The sequence below is a fragment of the Bradysia coprophila genome (assembly GCF_014529535.1).
Source record: "Bradysia coprophila strain Holo2 chromosome X unlocalized genomic scaffold, BU_Bcop_v1 contig_39, whole genome shotgun sequence".
NCBI lineage: Eukaryota > Metazoa > Arthropoda > Insecta > Diptera > Sciaridae > Bradysia > Bradysia coprophila.
Window position 1 is genome coordinate 1,986,824 of NW_023503329.1, and position 22,289 is coordinate 2,009,112.

Consider the following 22,289-nt stretch of genomic DNA (forward strand, 5'->3'; position numbering starts at 1 on the left):
TGCGAAAATATAATAATATGATCGCCCTGCTGTACCTGTACCAGGGGCTATTTAGTTGAATTATTAGCGAATTTTGGCGAATTTGGCGAATTTGACGAATTTTGGCGAATTTTGACGAATTTTGGCGAACTTTGACGAATTTTTGCGAATTTTTGTGAATTTATACATGATTTTAAGAAATTTCAAAGAATCGTAGAGCTTAGTTACATATTTTTGGCCAAGACATTCTAAAAATCTATTTTTAACCGGGAAGTCATGAAGGTTTTTTTTTGGCCAAACGATGAAAAATGTCCTAATTTTGTGAATTTTACATATATTTGTGAATTTGGTAGATTCTTGCATATTTTTGTTATGCTATATCACAAAACTAGCAAAATATTCCAAAAAACATAAATTTGGAAGAAAATTTTCAAAATTTGAATTTTTTAATTTGGGAGAATTTTGGCGAATTTCGACGAATTTCGGCAAATTAATTCGACTAAATAGCCCCTGACCTGTACATAATAGTTATTTATGACATTGAGTGCAAAGTACTTTATTAGGCACTAGATGTATAATTATGACACGAGGGCGTGTGTCATAATACATATCACGATTCTAATAAAGAACTTTGCACCGAGATTCATCCAACGTTTTATGCAACAGAGGTACAGAGGCATCTAAAGCTCGTAATTTTCGAACATTACGACGCTGCGTTGCATAATAGTTATTTATCTACCAAGGTAGGTATGAAGGTATTTTTTCGCACTAGATGTCGATGCGTTGAATGAAATCGAGTAGTCAATGCTTAGTATATACGCTTCAACAATACGTTCGGTATAATTGTGTGACTCTATAGCCGAATGGCTATAGTCGCTGCTTTGTGTTCAAAAACCTTTTGGTGTCGGGGGTTCGATTTCTGGTCAATGCAAGATTTTTATTTATAAAAATTTAGCCTTCGTTGAAGGTAATAGGTTCTTTAGCGTGCGAAAAAAAGTTAATATCGCACTGCGTGCGAAAAAAAAGTTGATAACGCACTGCGTGCGAAAAAAAAGTTCATATTGCGCTGTGTCCGGGAATACAGTGAAATAAATACCTTCAAAACGACATTAAATGGATGCATGGAAAGGTGATGATTATGGACCGGAATTGCGAAAAAATATTTTTCCTGACTAGTATTAAAATATTACGACTTCTTAGCGTATTTACAATGTCGTTTAGGAAAACTTATGGTAAAACGATTTTTTTTAGCAAATTCGAATCCAGAACCCTACTGCGGTTCGTGGTGGCAACCTCTCATTCGCTAAAGCCTGTGATGTACGTTACAACCCACATTTTTTGAAACCCTACCCGATCTGAGTTAAACTTTCTGAAACCCAGCCCGAGTAAGTTCGACTGGTTATCTGAGCTCTAAATACTCCGGGCTCTAAATATCTTTGAAAACTCTCATCTGCACCCAATGCTACTTCATGGGTCAGCTTCAAAGCTAGTGCGTTATCGTCAAATATACTAACTTACAAAAATAAAAGTAATTGCCACCAGCTAAAGGCAAACTCTGCTAACTCATTGAAGGCGAAAAAAAAAATTTGAATGACGACCGAGAAAAATCAACATTTAATATGCACACAATTTCTCTTTTTTCTGTTTAATTTCTTTTTCTTAACTCATCCGCTGCTCTAGCCCAAAAAGAAAAGAAAATAACGAAACGAAAGAAAGTGATAAAATTATAATACTCAGACGCAAAAAAGTATAAAAATGCCTTTTTAATGTTATTTAAATTCAAATCGGTTCGGTTGGAATTTATAATGAAATGAAAATAGAAAACATTCATTAAGGACATTAGCACGCAGTGGAAAATTCTATATTTGAATGGCGTAATGAGATTTACTTCACAAAAATGTGCAAGACACTTTTTTTTTCCTTTTCGTCGCATGATGTATGGGGGTGGTTCAGTGTACTTTATCTGTGCAAAGATTTATTGTTCAGGATTGAAAGATTTTCGTCTTTTGTAGATTACATTGATTTTTGTCACACACAGTGAGAGAGAGAGAGTGAAAGCATGCATGGATAGAACATCTAAAGTTTTAGTTTAAAAAGTTTATGAAGCACTAACGCCTTTGACCCGTTTTGATGTTGTTTTTTTTTAAATATTGTTCGACTGTACCCGATTGGATGGGAGGATGTGTAACGCATCAGCAATGTAAAAAATAATTTGGTTCGGTACAATGATTTCCATTTATGAAAAACTATTGTGTTCGGTCGAAAAATCGATATGTTTCAGCAGTTTATTCGAAATTTAAATGGAATCAAGTTTTATGCATTGGCCGTATTATTCCCTGAGTGTTTTAATCTCCAATTCTCCGCAATGTTATTTGCAATATTAATCATCCGTTGGTTTTGTTTATTTAGGGGGTGTGTATGTGGACGTTACACGCAAAAGGATTGGGATAATTTGAGAAATATAATTTTGAAAATAAATTTTCACGTTTTGCAAGTGAAAATGGTGTTCATTTTTCGGGGTAGGGTAATCTCGCACACCACACAAATTCATGGTGTGCGAGATTCACCTCTAAGTGGTGAATCTCGCACAGTCATGACTTTTCGTTACATGTCGTAAAAGGACGCATACTATGATCGCGTGTGCGAGATTCCCCGACACCCATTTTTCGGTCACTTTAATACATTTCTACCGGTTAAAGAGAGTACATTTTCACGTTATTGAGCACTTTAACACGATTCTTAAAAAAGGATTGTTGGAAAAGGGACGTCGGCATTCAGATATTCTTAGATTTTTGAGTTAAAGGTCGAAAGATCTCTAAGTCGTTTGTAGTTTGCCTCAGGCCTCAGTTGTAGGCCTCAGTGGTATCCAGCAGATATATACTTATGATGATATTACTTAAGTTGATCTGTATGTAGAGTATCTCTGTTTACTGCAGCAATGGAAAGCTGCAATTGGGTGAAGTAAAATGAATCGACGACAATGTTCTGTTATGCGAACATGCAAGTTTATATAAAGCTGTTCGATGATGTTGACTCAACAGTATTTTTGGACGAAAATTCGAAGTCTTTACGAGTGCTCTACGGTCAATTTTTTCGATTTTTCTTTTCTAACCACCACTTTGCCTCCATTCATAAAATAGCTGAACTGATGAATGCCCCGGGCTATGAAATCACCATCATTGCTATGGTAGTTCCTGACAGTGTTCCCCTCTCAAGTTTACCCTTCACATGACTTTGCACCACCTAACTCTTATAAGTTACTCTACCAGAAATTTTCCTATTATTTTAGGGGATGAGGACTTTGAGTGAAGGAATTCCAGTGGATGTCGCTATAACATTTTGAGTCTCACCAATACTGTCACTAGCTGTCGCTTGTATATGATAGCTTCGTTGACATTTTTATTTGAAAATGTTCGATTAACATTAATCAAGCTACTGATTCCGGAAACCAGATCCGATTGCACAAAAAAATACGCGACACAATGATGACAATGTATCCATTTACATTTTTTACATCAAATCTCCCCGAATCAGTACATAAATTTCAAAATCGGTCGGTCCCATTATCCGGATGGAAAACCTTCAATGAAATTCGTTTCTTTATTTCTCAAAAAAAAAAAAAATTGTCAAAATTACATGCAAAATTATTCATACGAAATTTATGCTGTTATAATCAAAACAGCTTCCCATAAATACTCTGATGGAGAATATCGTTTTTTATTTCTCTCTCCCCGCGCAACAAAGCACATAAAAAAAAGTTCAACCGAAACTCGAAATATGACGAGGATTTCATCGTCCTAATAAATAAAACATTAAAATGATGAATGTTAATGACTTCACATCTGTTCCCTGTAACATTGAAAAAACACATCTCAATTTCGTCTTCACTTTTTTTTCTCTCTTTCATCGTTGCCTTGGTGGTTTTTATTTTTGTTCAATTTGTTCTAAAAGTATTTGATCTTTCATTATTCATGAACTAGGGGTAGTTGTGTATTTATTCACCGAGGAAAATTCGGATTAACTGATTGCATGATCTGGATTTTGGTTACTTTTGTCACGGTTGCGCAATTTCGGACGAATATTTTCATGTTACCTGTAAGTGATCACCCTGACTAGGGAAAACATTGGGGATGCGAGTCACCCGCCTGAAGTAGTTGCAAAATGAGTTGCAAAATTCGTAAAAGGAAAATGTTTTCAGCAACAACTTTTGCAACTACTTCAACTACAATCGTTAAACCGAACTGGTGTGCATACGTTATTTTGCACCAGCTGGTCACATACAATTCCAAATTGGACCAGCTGGTGCAAAATAACGTATGCACACCAGTTCGGTTTAGCGATTGTACTACGCCTGAAGTAGCTCCAAAAGTAGTTGCAAAATTTTCGAGGGGGAAACCACTATTTTGTGATTAACCACGGTTAATCAGTCAATCTGTTAATCAGAAACATAAGCTTTGTGAATCCAAACGGTTAATCGGTGATTAACACAGTCAAACCGGTCAAATGGCTAATCACCAATTCGTCATCATGTTGATCACTTAGATTAGATTAGATTAGATGGGAGGGTGTAAGCCCAGCACCTAAGCCTCAGATGGGCCTGTTGTGCTATTGTACAAGTCTCTTGATCATATGGACTGTGATTTTACATCATATCTCTCCCGACTTAGATTGTTCACAAATCGACCGTGTGTTAACGTCCCATACGTTGTGAATTCTCCAAGCCGTGGGTGGTATGCGAATACCACAACCATCACTAATTGACCTGTACATTTTCCCAAAGATGGCGCTATCAACATTGTCATGTTGTAGCTCTTTCTACTATTGACATTATGTCGATATGGTTTCTTTTATGGAGAAAGCGAATGTTGGGTTTTTTGATATTTCCGACTTTGTTACGGTTACGGCTATTAGTTTTAGGTAATAGCAAGTGTCTAATCACCATAGGCCATGAGTTGCCTCTTCGTATAAATCGTTGATCACTTGCTAATCATGTTAATCACATCAATAAAAAAGAGTTGTTTCCCCCTCGAAAATTTGTAAAAGAAAAATGGTTCTTGCAACTTCCTTAGCAACTACTTCAAAAGGCTCGAGCAAAGAATTTTTTTACAATTTTTTTGCGAATTTTAGGAAACATTTTAGGTGTTTTAGAACTTTTATATGTCACATTGTTTGCATTCCTGTCGCACTGATTAGGTGTTTTCCGCAGGGCAGCTCTGGCTCAGACGACGCGACGTACACATATAGTTTGTGACAATAGGTAGCGTGATTCTTCGATTTCGATTTTGACAATTAAAAATTGACAGTGTAATCCTTTGTAATCCACAGGCTAAACAGTGTACAACGCATAACATAATAGTCGATCTTATCTACTCGAAATTGATCGTGTGTTTTCGGCTGACGAAAAATTCATATGTTAAAGGCAGTTAAAGGTAAACAATATACGAAAGAGCAAAAAAAATGGATTAGCGGCTTTTGTATACGAACATGAAAGTTTTAATCACCCAATTAATCCGATATTTTCGTCTGTGTTCTTTGTGCTTTTCCAAGTACGATTTTTTTGAAGTGAGTGGATAAAAACAAGCTCATTGAAATAAATTGACGTCAACAGGTATATTGGATATATAATATGGTTTCGTTCCGGAGCGTATCGCATACGTGTGCCTGTATAATAGTCAGTGTGTTATTCAAGTAGTAAAGAACCCTTCGACTTTACTTAACTGATCAACTTATCGAGAACACAATCAATCAATCAAAGGCTAAATTTTATGCGTCGCTTTTTCTATATAACACACATTCAATTTATATGCTCTCCTTCTATAACGCGCTTAAATGGTATTATATACTCTCGTAATGTGAAAGGATATCGATATGTCTGTACATATATACGGTATCTGCGTATTATAGATGTTTACCCTCCCCGAAATGCCATAAACTACAGGGCGGGATTATACCATGGGCCAATAGAGCAGTTCATGACGCTGAGAAGTGAGAAACAGAACATTTAAAAAAAACGCAAAATGTTCTCGCTCGCTATAATTCTCTTACATCACACTAGTAATTGGTCCAGGGCGCTGGAATCCATAAGCCGGTCCTGATAAACTATAAGGGGATATATGCGATAGAGATACTTCGAGAATGTATATTTTTCGCCGGGAAGCTATATCAAGTATTGCAATATTAAACATTCAATTCACCGTATTTTTGGATTTGCTGTTGCTCTTTGGAAGATATATATATAACATTGGAATGAGACACACGGTTATAACAGAAATTGTTGTTTTATTGTAGGTGAATGTGGATGCCTTCGCACTATATAAATTGGCATCAATGAATGGTTTTGGATCAGGGTGAGACGGAGGGTGGCGTTATGGTATGGCGGTTGTGTATATATGATTCTGATTTGTGTTATTCTAAGCGAGCGAATTAATTATTTATTAGATCAATCATTTTCATTTGTGTGAATGAGTTTATTATTAATTATGTGGATGCTCTCCACTCTCACTCTCTCTCTCTCTCTCTCCGCCTGGCTATATGTTGTTGTATGTTTTGTGTACATTTTGTTTTCGTTAGCGTAATATATTAAGGTTGTTCATCTCTGGTTTAATAATTTCGTACACAAATATGAAAGGATTTCAACGCGGGGATTGATTTTCGTTTCGGTGTGGGTATTGCCGAAATGTTTCAGCAGTTGTGTACGGTCGGGTAAAATTATTTGGTACTTCATCTTTATAGATAAATAATTCCAGATTATGATTATCAACCAGAAACAATTTAATGTTTGTCTGAAATTTGTACAGCTGTTTTGTCGGCTGATTCGATATCTTTGTTTTTCGCATTAATAACCAATTTTCGATGCGTAATATATATGAATATTTATTGTACTTAAAAGCCTAAATGCACGTTTGAACGATCACTATCCCGATGTGTGTGCAGCACTCGTTGAACGTTTGCTGAATTAATATTGGTGAGGTGGATCAAATTATTTGATTCAAATAATTTCTCTCATTATTTACCGGGAAATGTTAGAAATTTTACATCATTTTACCGTATCTAATTGATGAATCGGGAATTTGTGTTTGCAGAATACGTATGCAATCGACACATCGGAAGTTTGAGCTATTTCCGATTTGTTTTTACCTGTTTTGCCTCTTAATCAATTTGACTGTTTATTTGAGTCAGAAGCAAAAAAGGAAGCACCATCTCTCTCTCTCTCTCTCTCTCTCTCTCTCTCTCTCTCAATTCTGATGGAACCGCGTTGAAAAGTGCACGGTACACGTGTTATACTATAGCGTATTGCTTGAACGGTGAGCAGGTCACTTTATCGTGGAATTGAAGGAAAGATTGCTGTAACTGAAAATAGTCGAGTTGTGATGTGAATCACTACTCGATTATATTTTTGACCGAGCTATGCCGTAAATATTTTCCCGCTACCTGTTGGTTTTATGCCTATTATACAACCCTTTACCTCTGTGAAAGATTAATGTTTTGCATTGGAAAGGTGATTATGTCCTGGATTGCAAAAACGGTTGTATCTGACACGGTATGCTGGTGTTTTCTCGCACAAGATGTTTTTTCAACCTTGGCTGCTTGGCTTGATAATCGGTATCTCTTCGAGACGCGTTTCGGCTATTTATCGCCCTAAACTACATAAGTAAAGACAAAATAAACTTTGGCTCATACATATCACAGATGTCCATTGCTGCAAATGAGGTTGGCAAATATATTTTGTCTTCAACATCAATGCTATTTTCGTTTCTAAAAAAACAGTTAAATGAAAAAGAAAGCCCAATTCAAATTATGCTGACCCTTTATTTGACTTACATACCAGTTACCTTCGGTGTTAGAGAGAGTAATGACAAACATAGTTGTCTGTTTTCCAAATAACATAACTATTGAAGGGGGATGGCTGATGTCACATTAGAATAGCTATTGTTTTTACCAAGGTATGTATGAAGGTATTTTCTCATCAGAGAGGCCTATCTATGACATAATCACCTTTTAAACGCAAAACATTTCTCAAACAAACAAGAATATCAACAGTTTCTACTATTGAATCTATTACTTCATTTGATGTAAGTATTTTGATAGACTTTTTTTCATAGATTGAATCCAAATCTTTTACTTCATTTTTTTAAACATGTCATTTGCAGTATAACAACGCATTAGACAGAGGCTATCGTTTATTATCGTAAAGTATTTATCGATAACAGATGATCGAGCAGTCTGTAGTCCAGGAAAAAAGAAGTTGGAAATTTCATTTCCAGGGTGTTTGTGGAAAGAGTTTAGGGAGGGCGACATGCCACCAGAAAAAACTAAATTTCCTACTTTTTTCCATAGGCATTTCAAATTTTGGTTTCTGCAAGATTTTCATTAATAAAAAATTGAATCATTCAAGTCAAGATACTTTACAGTGCCTGGTTTCGGTGAAATCATATCCATTCATGTGAAATCAAACAATAGATGCATGGAAAGGTGACGATAATAACCCGGAATTACAAAAACATCATAATTTGTGCCTTTATCAAGAGTCGCAATTTTACTTTCGAGTAGATGGAAGGTGTGTACTGTTTACCAAAAATCTCCAAAATTCTGCAACTACAGTATGTGGAACATCTTTGCAAAGATACGTGAAATCTCTATTCTAGCGTTGCAAGATATCTCATTCTAAAGTGCGCCAAAATTTTACAAGATGGTTCCGTCTGTCCGTAAAGGAAATATATTGAGTAGAACGAGCACTCGATTTAATGGGATATGTTGATTATGACGTCACTGAATCAACATGCGCCCTTATAGTGTGATTTTTCTCATATATTTAACGTTTTTCCACTTGATACTATTTGCGCCCGGATACGAATTGTTGCCCTATCATTATAAATACTGTTCGAACTCTAGGTTGTAATTTTGATAAGGAAAAACAGATTTTATGCGCCAGAAGCCCTAACATGGTACAAAATTGTTTGCCAACTTCGAGTGTAGATAGTCACTTCATCAAATAAAACTGAGTAGAGTAACGACTTTCATCTCAAAGACATTTTACAAAAGAACTTCCAAAGGAATTTTCACTTCCAGACAGATATAAATAATGACTGCAGTAATTGAAGAAAAATAAATAAACCAAAAGCTATGCATTCAGTTGAAATATTTCTAGATTGCTTCCATTATGAAGCATAGCGAATAATGCGGAATAAACAACTTCACTATTATTATGACTGCAATTTCACCACGGCTCTCCTGAGAGCTTTCGTTGTATTTGAACGAAAGATCGTTGAGAAGCGGTATGGTGAATTTGGTGAGACATTGTCTTGAACGAATTTTGTCTATATTAGAATTTCCTTTTTTATTTGTTACCACTATGGCGATCCCTTTTATTTGGTAGCAAATTCATTTAAAATAAAAGAGGTTTCGTTGATTTTTTACAGCACAATCGAAACCACTCTCTGCTTTAAATAAAACGCATCTGAATCTATGCGTCAATTAACGCGAATCTCACTAATTTAATTCCCATTGCAAGAAGAATATCGTGACACCAAAAAATGTTTTTTTTTTAATGGAAATGTTACAATGAAGAATATTAGGACTTGTTCAAACAACACACCCTCTTCCGAAACAACACCGTGAACAAACAAATTTCTATAAAAATAGGAGATAAAAAAAAGTTTAATTACTGTTACGGGGTTGCTGCAATATAATGGAAAGTTTTACACAATTGTCACTCGTTCTAGACAACAATAATTCAACCAGTCAGTCAAACAAAAAGCTCTTCTGTGAAGATTCGCTTTTTTGTTGTTGTTGTTTTTATTTATCTGAAACAAGCACGTTAAAGGTCAATTCACTTCTTCTTCTTCTTCTTTTTTCTTTCTGTTAATTTTTGTGTTTACTTTTTTAATATGATTCACAATTTTTAATTATTAATGGTTCACTGACATCATTGATATACAATGTTGTTAAATCTGCTGCTACAAATAAGCTAAAATGCCACCACTTACGCCACGCTTTTCATATTTTTTTTAAAGAGAATATTGTTCGTATTATGGTTCGTAAAACATGAATTAATTATCCAATGTCTATATTTTACACATGTAAAATTTGTAGTAACGAAAAAGCCCCCCTTCTGTTTACTGTTTTATATATGTTCGGTAGGTTGATTAGCCCGTATATGTATACGTATTATGCAAAAATATTGCTGCATTAATCAATTTATTGCAAAGCACATAAAATGTAATGTATGCTTCTCGCAGTGTTAAATCATACAATCAACTGGCCCTCGTGTGTATATTATACACCTATCAAGCTCAGGATGACTGTATGTATAATATCTGTATGGTATGAGGGGATACACCATTCGGTATATTTACATCCAACTATCACTAAACTTCCACTATAATTAATACCGTAAAAGTCTCATATTAACCGAATGCCATATAATGACCCTGTTAAAAACGTTAAATGAATTTACTATCCACAACACTGCAACAAGGATATAATAAAGCGAACACATGCAACGCGTGTTCTTACTTTCTATTTTCGACTTCGGTTATTCCAAACACACAAAATCCTCTTGTTTTCATCCGAAAGAACAAAAAAAATTTCTTTTTATTTATTTAGACGTACAGCCGAATCTTCTCTCTCTACACACAATAATACACCACACACCAAAGCCGGTTGAGCACTGAATTGCTGTTAACGACCGCGTCGAGGCGTTGCAAACAGTAACTGATATAGTCTGATGTCGGTGCTGTATACACAGTATAGTAATACCGGCAACATAGTGCAAAGGCGGAGCTTTTTTCCCATTTTCACATGAAAATGGGAGGTGGTATTCCTTTTCGATTATAAACATTTAAACATTGTGTGTCTTACACCAAGCCCCTAAAGATGGAACTGTTGCATGAGATATCGTTGAATATGTTGTCATTGAAATGGAAATTGTTTGAACGAAAAGTGTTTTTCAATTAAACAAATAGTTTTTCGATTGTCCGACTGATTGAGTTGAACCGATTGATGGGCCCCCGATTTTGTTTACTAGTTGTATCGCAGCGGCTGCACTGGAAACGTCGTCGCACGTGGTTGTTATAGACAGGCGCTGTACAATACCCATTCCACTTGTTTCTGTTTCTATTTCGTTTGAAAGCTTTTTGTATACACTTTTCTGTATAAACATAAATTTGTCCCTTCTGCAACGCGAATTGTTTTCACGATATGCCTCTCCAAACACACAAAAAAAAAATTCCAAAACTAAAAATCCATGTATCCTCATCTTGCTGAAAATTTTTTGGTCTAGTTCGGTGTATAGTGTAGCATTGCATTTGGGGGACATAAAACGCTAAAATGTTTCATGAAATGCTGAAAAACTTGCAATATTTTTTCGGAATAGAATTTATAGTTTTCGAAAAGCCGCAGCAAAATGACAATGCCAGAGCATCTGAAAATATTCTGCATAAAAATTGTTTCCGCTTTTCGTTGGGTAAACTTTTGCTGTGAATGTCATGCTTAAAACTCTTGAAAAATTCCGGAACTGTGGTGATATATCTGAACTTAAACTAAACAGTTGACAACAGGCTGAATGGATATGGGCGGTCATGTCGTAAAGATGCAGTCAAAAAAATAATTCGTTGAAATTACTCTCCCAAAGAGTGCACACTTGAAGCTGACGAAAGCCAAAAGATTCCACTGTAAATATTCCAGGAAATACCGGAGTCAACTACGAACTTGAATGAGACACATATTCCAACATTGGATTTTCTTGGAGGTCGTTTTTTTCGGAAAACTTTCTTAGAAAACGTTGTTGTTGGAAAACTCAGAGATTTTCAGCACTGCTATTCTTTGAGAATTGAGTTTTGTTGATTTTCCAAAATTTTGATTGAAGGAAATTCATGTTGAAATTTTACTGCCTCTAACTGTAAAGAAAATTCGCGTAATTTGTAGAAAGTTCAAGAAAATATTTTCTTAAAGAACGGCAGCGTTTTTCAGAACTTTGTTCTGCTATGAATTGGAACAATTTGCAGATTTTATGTTTTCAGCCTCAGGTCTTTATGTAAAATTGTTTTATCAATCGCCTAAATGTAGATAAATTGCTTGGACATCGAAGTTTAGTTAATTATTTTAATCAAATGCAGCGAGGATATAATGCAGTGAATGGTCTTACATTATGTAGCTTTCTTTCGGTACATCCCAAGAGTTTTCGCACTTTTCCTCTTTCTTTGCTGATGAAAATTTTATTCAAAAAATTAAAGTTTTCTTTTCTAAAACAGTAAATTATATCTTAGCAGCCCCCATTATATCTTGTGGATATTTTTCGCTTTATCGGATATTAGAAACTGACTTTCTTATAATACTACTTAGGTAATACTTGAGCCTTTCTCCTACTGCATTAAAAACAGTCATTCATCTGCCACCGAATATTTCGACAGATATAAGTGACAAGCTGCAGCAAGTGTTCGTTATATAACAAAGAATAAATGTTCAACTAAATGAAGTAAAAGATTTGAACTTAATGAATATGGTTAGGTTGCTAGAGAGAGTATTGACCTATACTAAGGAAATTCGAATGGTAATGTTTTCAAAAAATATCACATAGTAGTCATCATACGAACCATTCTGAGTTTTTCGGCTGCGACCCGACTTGTCTATTGAGTTATTATTTATGACAAATAAACTATCTTCATATCGTTGAAAAACAATATCTTAGCAGGTCGGTCGGATCGCTGCACCATTAACGGAATCTGAAGGTTTTCAACGTCTCCCCCGTACGGTGATAACGGCAACAATATTGTTACGGAGTGAATTTTCTATTGAAGGAAATAGTTTCAATTTTTTCAAGAACCGCTGCAAGCGATTCTTCATTGCTGGAACACGTTGATTATTAAGACAAAAGCAAACACAAAAGAAAATTTCTGAAAGATTCTTAATGTAAAGTTTGAATTTGAATGGTAGACGATGTTCAAACAAGAAATCACAGCCGTGATTTCGTGGAACAGTGTTACATTCTTAATATAAGATTCTTACCCTCAGTCTAGCTATTTCGCTGAAAATGTATCCGAAAACTTATAGACTAATTCAACACGATTAACTTTATTACATGTGTATGTAAATTCCATCCCTTCCATCCCGGCATTATAATACGATTCCCTCCATTTAGTGCTTTCGCCTCGCTTTCTGTAACAATATAAAAGCATTAAAAAACGCAGTTAATTATGAAAAACCCCTCTTAACCTTTCTGGAAAATTTTCAGAAATTTACGGATATATACGTCGGATATACAATACCAGGTGTCGTCGGCAATATGCTTGCATAATTTTTTAAATCACCGTAAAAGTATTCATAATAGTCTGGTGTTTTCTCCTCCGGTTTCATAGAGGAGGACGGTTATTATTAAGAGAGGGTATGGAAAGACATAAATCATTTGCGTATATGAAACGAAAAAGATGGATAGTTCCTGTTTTGAAAAATGTAAATCTTTTGACAAATTTACTTTAGAGAAACCCAGAAACTTTTCCAGAGCTTTGGCATGGCGATATCATGCCATCACATATACATTTACAATTAAAGCAAAATGTCGCAAAGCTATTTTGGGTGCAGCGCAGCAGGTAGCGACATAATTGTAATTTTTAGATGATGCATTGAGGTATATGATGTTTATGAAAATAAGCTTTGTGAGCTGCTTCAATCAACGAAATTATTGTTATAAATGCGGCAAATTAAATACAAATGTCGAATAGGTGTCGAAGATTGCTAATTTTTTACGGACGACTGTGTCATCTATTGAAGATAACGACAAAAAAATCATTTCCAACTAAATATAGAAAAGTACATTTGGAGCCAAAGGGGAAGATTTTTCAGTCTGTCAAAAATAATTGCAAAAAATGAAGTAATTGATTCTATTGACATGCTTGTCTTCTGTGAAAGTTTTACCGAAAAATCTTTTATGCTAAAACATCTTGAATTGTAGCCTACATTTTTGTGTCTCGTATTTTATTTTTGATGATATCTTTTCATCAGAATCCTTTTTGAAAAATGTACGACCGCAATAACGACCACGAATGTGTTAGCTTTAAATAAAAATTATTTTTGATTGTAATCGTTTGACCAGATCTGAGAAGAGTCAGCAGTTTATATTAACGAAATTTTCATAAACTGCTCAGAGCTGGACAAACTGTTACTATGAAATCTATTTTCTGTTGAAAGCTAATTCATTCGTGGTCGTTATTGTTGTCCTATATTTATGAAAAAGCATTATGGTGAAAACATATCATCAAAAGTAAAATCCAATATTTAAAAAACTCCCAAATGTATGCTTTTCAGCAAATCAACATTGTCTCTTAAGTCTGAGTCTGAGTTCAGTCTTATATGAGAATGGGGCGATATAACGCTGCGTAAATTACTTACTGCGTGAATTACATTACCTCCCCACTACATCAACCTTGGTATTTATAACGTAGCAGCGAATGGCAACGGTCTTAGGAAATCGGTCTTAAAAATTCCTAAAATTGTCGTACGTGCAATTAATAAACAGTCGTGCTATCCAGAGTTATAACGGGAAGGGTAAAATATTTTTCGTAGCCAATTTTAAAGAAAGGTAAGCTTTTCCCGATAGGACCTAGCCAATATTCCACAACTAAATGAACAGACAGGTGATGCAATTTCGTTGCTGTACGGTTAACCTGTTATAGACGTCAAGAAAATGACCAGTATTATTATCGGGTCTATCACTTCCATCGATCAAAGTATTTTTAATAGGTTGATTTCAAATTTTGCACTTCAACTTTTTTTACATGGATTTTTACTGTATAAGAGCTCGTTCAGGAACGATTTTTTCTTCACTCAGTGAAGATTTGACGATTCGTTTAATGTTACACTAACAGTTGTCTGACGTTTGCCGTTCAGATACGTTAGTGAAAGTTACGAGTTAATTTTCTGTTTATGTTTACATTCCCACAGAGGGATTCTTTTGAATTTCGACTGACCGAAATCGGCGCTATTTTTTCTGGGACTTCTTTATATATGCCTAGTTAGGCCTTGGTGCCTAGGCCCCAAAACAAGTCTAAGATTTTTTTGATCTTCCGAAAAAGTCGAAAAATGGGGTTTCGTAGTCCGGATTTCATTTCCGTAAGGTGGCGAGGATACGAGCGTGTATGGGTTCGTTGGAAAGCTGAGGTCGAGTATTCTCGGGGAAAATATTAATTTCAAAAAATTGTATGACAAACGGCCGAATGACTTCCGAAAAATTTCTCAAAATCGATGGAACGTAGGTGAACTTTGACGAGGGCTGTGACCTCCACCTCACTAATGCAATTATTTGATTAAATTATTATTTATTATGAATGTGGAGGACCTCAACTTTACAGTGATACTCACTTGCGTCCTTAACTTGCCTTAACGGACCAACTTACTAGACCGAAAGTGGAGGGGAACGGAACTTATATACAAAATGAAGAGGAAGGAGGTGCCAAAAACAACCGACAACAGAACTATTTTGTTTCTTAGAAATTTATTTGACCATGACGAACATCACTCATTCAGAATTCATTCGACGCAATGAAAAGTCAGAAAAAAATATTTTCGCACAGTCTACAGTGCGCTTTTCTAAGATCGACCATCCAGTTCGACCATTTCTTTGATCATCTGAATTGCATCAGGCGTCTCCTCATATGCCTCGTAATAGTATTGAATGGTTTCCTGGGCATGATCTTCACTTCCTTCACTGTACCGACACGCTGTCATTGCGTCCTAATAATCTTTCGGATCGATGAGACCGGGCCAACTGTACTTATTCCCCGTCTGAAAAAAGCCGAGCAACATTTCCAGTGCATGATCCAAATAGTCGACGAGAAGATATCTTGTTCGTATATAATTGCGCGTATCCAAGATTTCCCAAATACGTTCCCCTTCCGTTTCGAACACATTCGCCGGCAACATGAAACTTGGTGGTTCTGATGTACTCGACAACAATATACTGTCTGTACTGTGGTTACTTGCAGCCCCCAGCTCGTACAGGATTACTTTTAGCACAACATCCGTTTATATGTAAATCCGTTCTATGAAAAAGTTCTGTTAGGTCGGTGTCAGATCGATTTGACATCGGAAAATCTCTGTTCTTGAACTGTCGACGCTGGCATATCGTATCATCAAATGGTCCACAGAAATCGAAAAGATTTATATCCGCAGACCACAACACATCCATTGTAAATTCACTTCACCGAAGTTTCATGACATTTGGGTAACATTTCACGACCAAAATACATCGTGAGAAATCTAACCTCACAGTTACACCTGTCATCGTTAACTGAACGAAACTCAGTGAAGAAAAAATCGTTCCTGAACGAGCTCTAAAGGACCGTATTACCCAGAGCTTGTCATTATTTCTGTCAGAGAATCAGATTTAGAAAAAAGTTTTCGAAACGCCGCACACTGATTAATGCGCTTAAGGCCCGTCATTGGGAAATGACAGGACAGTTTCCCGAAAATGTATGGAAAATTTTATTACAAAAATTCACCAAAAAGATTCAAAGAAACTCACCCATGATGCTTTCCATTGTATTCGTGCACCGTCTCTTCATGTCCCCAAGGCATATTCAAACGCTAAAACACTTTTTACTCGATGCAAAAACAAAATTTTGTTTTTTGTTTTGTCGCGATAAAACACAGAAAATATTTCGACACAACTGTGACACTCCGCTATTATAAGGACTAGAATGAATGTTTGCTGTGTTCACTTCGGCGGTAAAATATTTTCGTTCAAAAAAGTGTCCGACACTTCAACGATGGTAGACATTTATTAAAATTGTAACCTCTCCCACTTCTTTAGTAAGCTAACAAGACTTCGCTGAGTCTAATTATGCCACCTCTTTGAACAAAAATATCGACTGAGGTCGAATAATTCTCCGCTGAGCCTTAACAAACCTCTGCTGAGCTCTGACAAACCTCTAATGAGCTCTAATAATTCTCCGCTAGGCTTCAGTAAGAGTCCGTCAGACCTTAGCACGTTGTAGTAAGGCAATGAAGCTAAGCGAACACTCAATAAGCATCAGCGGATACCTAATAATTGTTGCTATGATTTGATAGCTCCACTTAGCTTCGGCAGATCTCCGCAGAGTGTCCGATTCACTCCATTAAGCCTTCCTGCAACTTGCTTAGTCCTAACGGACACTTTTTGTAGCCTAGCGGAGAATTATTATAGCTCAGCGGAGGTTTGTTAAAGCTCAGCGAAAAATTATTAGACCTCAGCCGATATTTTTATTCAAAGAGGTGGCATAATTAGACTTCGCGAAGTGTTCTTTGCTTACTAAAGAGGAACGAACATTTATTTACGCTCAGCGCAGTCTTACGAGAGGCTAAATTTTTAATAAATGCTCTCCCATCGTTGAAAGAATGTCCGCTAAGCTCTCGTAAAGCTTTAAAAAATGAAAACACTTTTTACTCGATTTAAAAACCAAAAAGTTTTTTTTTTGTTTTGTCGCGACAAAAACACAGAAAATATTTCGACACAACTGTCGATGTTTCTTGTGACAAAGACGAATTAGCTAACGCCGTTACTTTTTCGAGTGCTGCATTAAATTCGTCCGACGCATTGGCCATTTGACTCAAATCGCGGGACACTTTTTCTATCACATTGTGCGTCACAAACATTTTACTTATGTTTGAATATGTAAATCCCTTTCTTGATATTTTTTTTAAATTTTAATTCGAGTGATTATTACCACCCCCAACTAAATGTGTTATCGTAAAGTTCCTCAAAAGAGATTGTTTTTGCACTAATGTATTTCGCCGGAAACGTACCTACATATTTGAACTAAAGCGTTTCAGCTAAAACGTAATTTTTAAGATTACCGCCGTCATTTTATTTCTACTGGAACATCTCTTCTGCAACTCACATCACACCAAGCGACAATATTGTTGTTTGTTTACATGATTGGCCATAATAAATTTTTCATCATTTTGGTGGCTTTGACGAATATTTTAAGTCAACCGCTAAGTGAATGAACTGTTAAAACCACACAAGAAGCACATTTACGCACAAAATCTGAATTAAATCACATCCAAATCACTGAAATTTTCACATTTTTCACAATCAACACAAAATTTTTGTTTTGGTGATTTGACGTTTCAAAAACAATACTGATTAACGACTTTAACGACAATTTTCTTCGTTAAACCATAACTAAGTTCAAGGTGGTTGTGAAATTGAGTGGGAAATGCTATTTTCATAGATATTCTTTTTGTAAAATCTTTACAATTTGGCAATATTTTGGAAAATTCCCGACGACGTAAGAGTTTCTTATTTTTCGTATTTCTGTTGATATTTGGCAAAAAAATAGTGAAAAAAATCAATTAGTCCCTTCCTTATTGTGTTTTCCATAGATGACAAGATTTATGAACTGATAAGCTTCAACAGAGCTTACTTTCGCTAGTCCATTACCAATAATAATAAATGTCTGTCTAGCCTTGAATGTTTATCTAACAAGTCCTGAACTCATGAATGAATTTGCCCGTCCCGAAATTGATACAGTCGCTATCATCCCGCACCTCTTAATGAAGTCATTTAATCAACCGACAAACTAGATACTGGTTTGATTTGATTCAATTCCTTGGCTTCAGCCAACCGAAAGCAGTTTTTCAGGACTTTTAGATGGACTCTTGGCCGCTACAAGCTAGATAGAGTTTTTCGTTCAATTAAACCAAAAAAACAACAACAAATAATGACTAATTAGTTACACAGACATGACATTTTACATCTGAGTTGAGATCTGGAGGAGCAAAAAAAACTTCAATCAAACGAAACACTCTCCACACCTATACACTTGCCTATACACTACTGGATGGACATAATAATTTTCGAACGCAAAAACATTTCCTTTTTCTGTTGTAAACACGTAATGTGTGACAGAAGTATGGAGAAGTTTGTTATAGCTCTCCAATTAGTCTAAGAAGTACAACTAACGGGGCAAGGGTAGTGGTATGAAAACTGCCATACATATCAATCAAAGCCAGAACATTTTTTGATTGGATCCGAAAATACCGACGATTTGCCGTTGTATTTACATTTAATTTGAAATTTCATTTAAACTTAAAAAAAAATAAAACAAATTGCGAACATTATCTTCTCTCCTCCGCAGAAAGTTGTTGAGTGTTTTTTTTTCTTGTTCTGAATGAAAAATGTTTTGCGATTCTTTTCTTGTTTTACTTTTTCTATTTTATTTCCCGTCACTAATCTCCTATTCTCAATTTATAACGAAGAAAGCGGAGAATGGCGGGTGCAATATTCGGTACACGGAAAACGCGCAACGAAACCATCTGGTTTATGTCGTCTCTTTACGTACGGTGTGCGGGCTCTATTTGTATAGCCATATCGTTTTATCGGATATGGAAACTCTCATACACAACCCTTTTCGACTCCATACTTATAAGTGTAAAGCTTATGCCAAAGCACCTAGCAGGGTAATAGACAAAAATAGAGCAGCACTTTAATCTAAGTATGAGAATATTTCCATTCCTTTTTTTTCGTAATGTCATTGCAAAATTACCATTAAGACTGTTAATGGTATTATTGGTATCAAAATACTACTCTATTTGACGCGGCAAAACCTCTACTACCCTGCTAGGTGCTTTGCTTATGCCGTCCAATATTTATCGTTCTTTACACGTTTTCCGCAGACCCTCGTGCTGATGTCATTTTTTGATTTACATCGTTTACATTCTCGATATTCTCGCAGCGCCCCTCTCCACAACACATATGTGTGTATTCGGGATAGAGCGTTCTGATTCTGGAATTTTTCCAATATTTTCGTTATTTGCAATAAAGAAAAAGAAGAAAAAACAATTTTTTGATGATTGAGATATGATAAATTAGATTTTTCGTCCTTCTAATAAAAATGGTGTGTGTGGTACATTGGGTATGCAATTCACACACACACAACACCGTGTGGATTATGGGGATCCTTGCTTTTATGTTCATTGTTTTTCGGTATATTATTATGTTTTGTACGATGTCCAGGGCTATAAAAACGGTGGACTACTAAGGAAAAAGTGGATATAATTTGATCAAATATTTACCAATTACATTGTCAGTTCTTGCACGAATTCGGGATTATTAAAATTGCTGGTTCTAACATGTGAAAAAGTAGGAGTTGTGTATTTACACAATAGAATCGGCATTGATAGCGATGCGTCTGCTTTATAGTTTGCGTAAGAGCAACAATTTTCGTACAAAATATCGAATTCGAATGCTTACGAGTAATTGAAAATCCGTTTCGGTCAGAAATTAATATTTTTATTTGTTCAAAAGTCGTCGCATGAGGTTCAACAAAATTATAACAAAGAAATTCGAAACAGATTTACAACAAATAAATTCTAAATGAATCGAAGAGACACTTTCAAAGACTGGTTAATAGCAGAAGAAGAGTAGATATTTTACTGCGTTAACAAATTGTTTATTTGAGCCAACTTATTCATAATTCTTTCCTGGGGGACGTTAAGGTCCTGAAAGAACACGTCACAGTTGATCAGAACAAAGGTGTTGACTTCGAAATAACTGTAACAAGAATAATAGTGGCTTGTCTCGAGGTTTGTCATTTCGTTGTCACTGACGCCATGGCCCGATGAGAAAGTGGCATTTTCATGGAAAACGTCGAAAGCCTTCCTTGATACTTTTTACAGATCGAAAAGTGTCTCCTGCGTGGCATACGTTTGATCAGTTGGAGGTTTGGTTCTCAACACATCTGTTTTTCCAAAATATTGTTGATTAGCTCAAAGTTTGGTTAACCGAACAAAATACATAGACAAATTTCGATGTCCCTAGAACCAAACACCTCACATGTACTCTACCACGTCCTGCATGTGTTAGCATTCGTGAAAGAACGAATTAGTTAATTTTACTTTTCTATGAAAGTGGTCTTACATTTTGTTTATGATTCGTCAGAGGTGTACCTGTAACAAAGAATGAGTAATCCACTAAAAGTTCTTCGTTTCGTACGTGGCAGCCATAGTGGTGTTTTCGAACTGCACATTATTGCGAAACGTCAAAGGACGTACTCGATTCTTTTCTTAGATTATAAAGGGACTTTGGAAGTCGTTTGGAAAAATAAACTCCAGGTCAATGAGTCTTATCGTCTAAAAAATAAATAAAACAAAATTTCGGTCATACCACCCCATTACACAGATCGAGACAACAGTGACAAAAACCGATCACTATTCATTGAAATTTCGGTATCAGCTGTAATATTTGTAGCCAATAACATTCAGTCCCACACGTATGACGAATGACTAACTAATGTGTCTATGGCTTGGAAAAATATCTTAACCCGCAAGTCTATAAATTCTATCAATTACGAGGGGTAGTAATTGTTTTTATCGCACCAGAATATAAATTTCAAAATCAGACTCTGGTTAAATTACATTATAATAATATTTTTTAAGTACCCTTAAACCAATAAGCCACTTGTCCAAGTTATTCGTAAATACGATTAATCACAAATAAGCTCATTAAATTATTTATAATAAAAAAAATCTTCCTTTTACGTTAAAACATTGTATATCTATATAGATACCTCTTGAAGAAATTGCAATAAAAGGTGTATTCATCCTTGTGCTTGATATAAAAAAAAATCCACTTCGTTTCGTTGTTGCTCCCTAATTTAATTTTAAAATAAAATTCTATCCAAAAAAAAGTATGAGACACTGGCTCTTCTTAAGTTAAATGATTATAAAACGAAGAAGAACTGAAAAAAAAACTCGTCAAAAAGTAGATAAATTTAGATTGAAATTTGTACTGAAAAAAAGACGAATGGAAAAAGGAAATGAACGGATTCCTGTTGAACGACATATTTTGTTTAAGATTAATATCTTTTGTCTATGGTCGGGTATTATACAGCCGCATTATGTCTGGGTTGATTATTATTTATCCAAAGTAAAATGCAATACGCCAACCGTTTTCATAAGAATGGGTTGAATCAAGGGATATATTAAACCATTATTGTGTTATATGCTGAACGAAATACACTAAACAAAAATATTCTTATCTTCATTCAACTGTTTTTTTTTCTTGTTCCTTCTTTTGGATTAGAGACTGTGTCTCCTGAATAGCATATATAATAAACATTGTACGTGTATATTGCATACACAATATCGGTTATATTTACGCGATACAAGCCGGTTGCATAGCGAACATACTTATATATATATATATATATGCGTTAGCCGAAAAATATAATATTCTCCCGTTTAACTTAGTTTTTTTTGTTAACAATGTTCGATTTTGTCTCCTTACGGTATTATGTTCTGTATCCCTTTTTTACTTGGGGATATGTCATAGTAAA

At 35.4% G+C, this 22,289-nt stretch overlaps 1 protein-coding gene across 2 annotated transcripts in view; it reads right to left on the bottom strand.

Moving 5' to 3' along the window:
* The window catches only part of LOC119069735 (nucleolysin TIAR), a 524,443-nt gene extending 513,805 nt beyond the window's left edge, over positions 1-10,638 (bottom strand). The window contains exon 1 of one of the 2 annotated variants that reach the window (XM_037173871.1): positions 9,645-10,638. The gene's annotated coding sequence lies outside the window, so the exon portion shown is untranslated. The remainder of the gene's footprint in view (positions 1-9,644) is intronic. The other variant, XM_037173873.1, reaches the window with a different exon arrangement.
* Between the last annotated feature and the right edge of the window lie 11,651 nt (positions 10,639-22,289).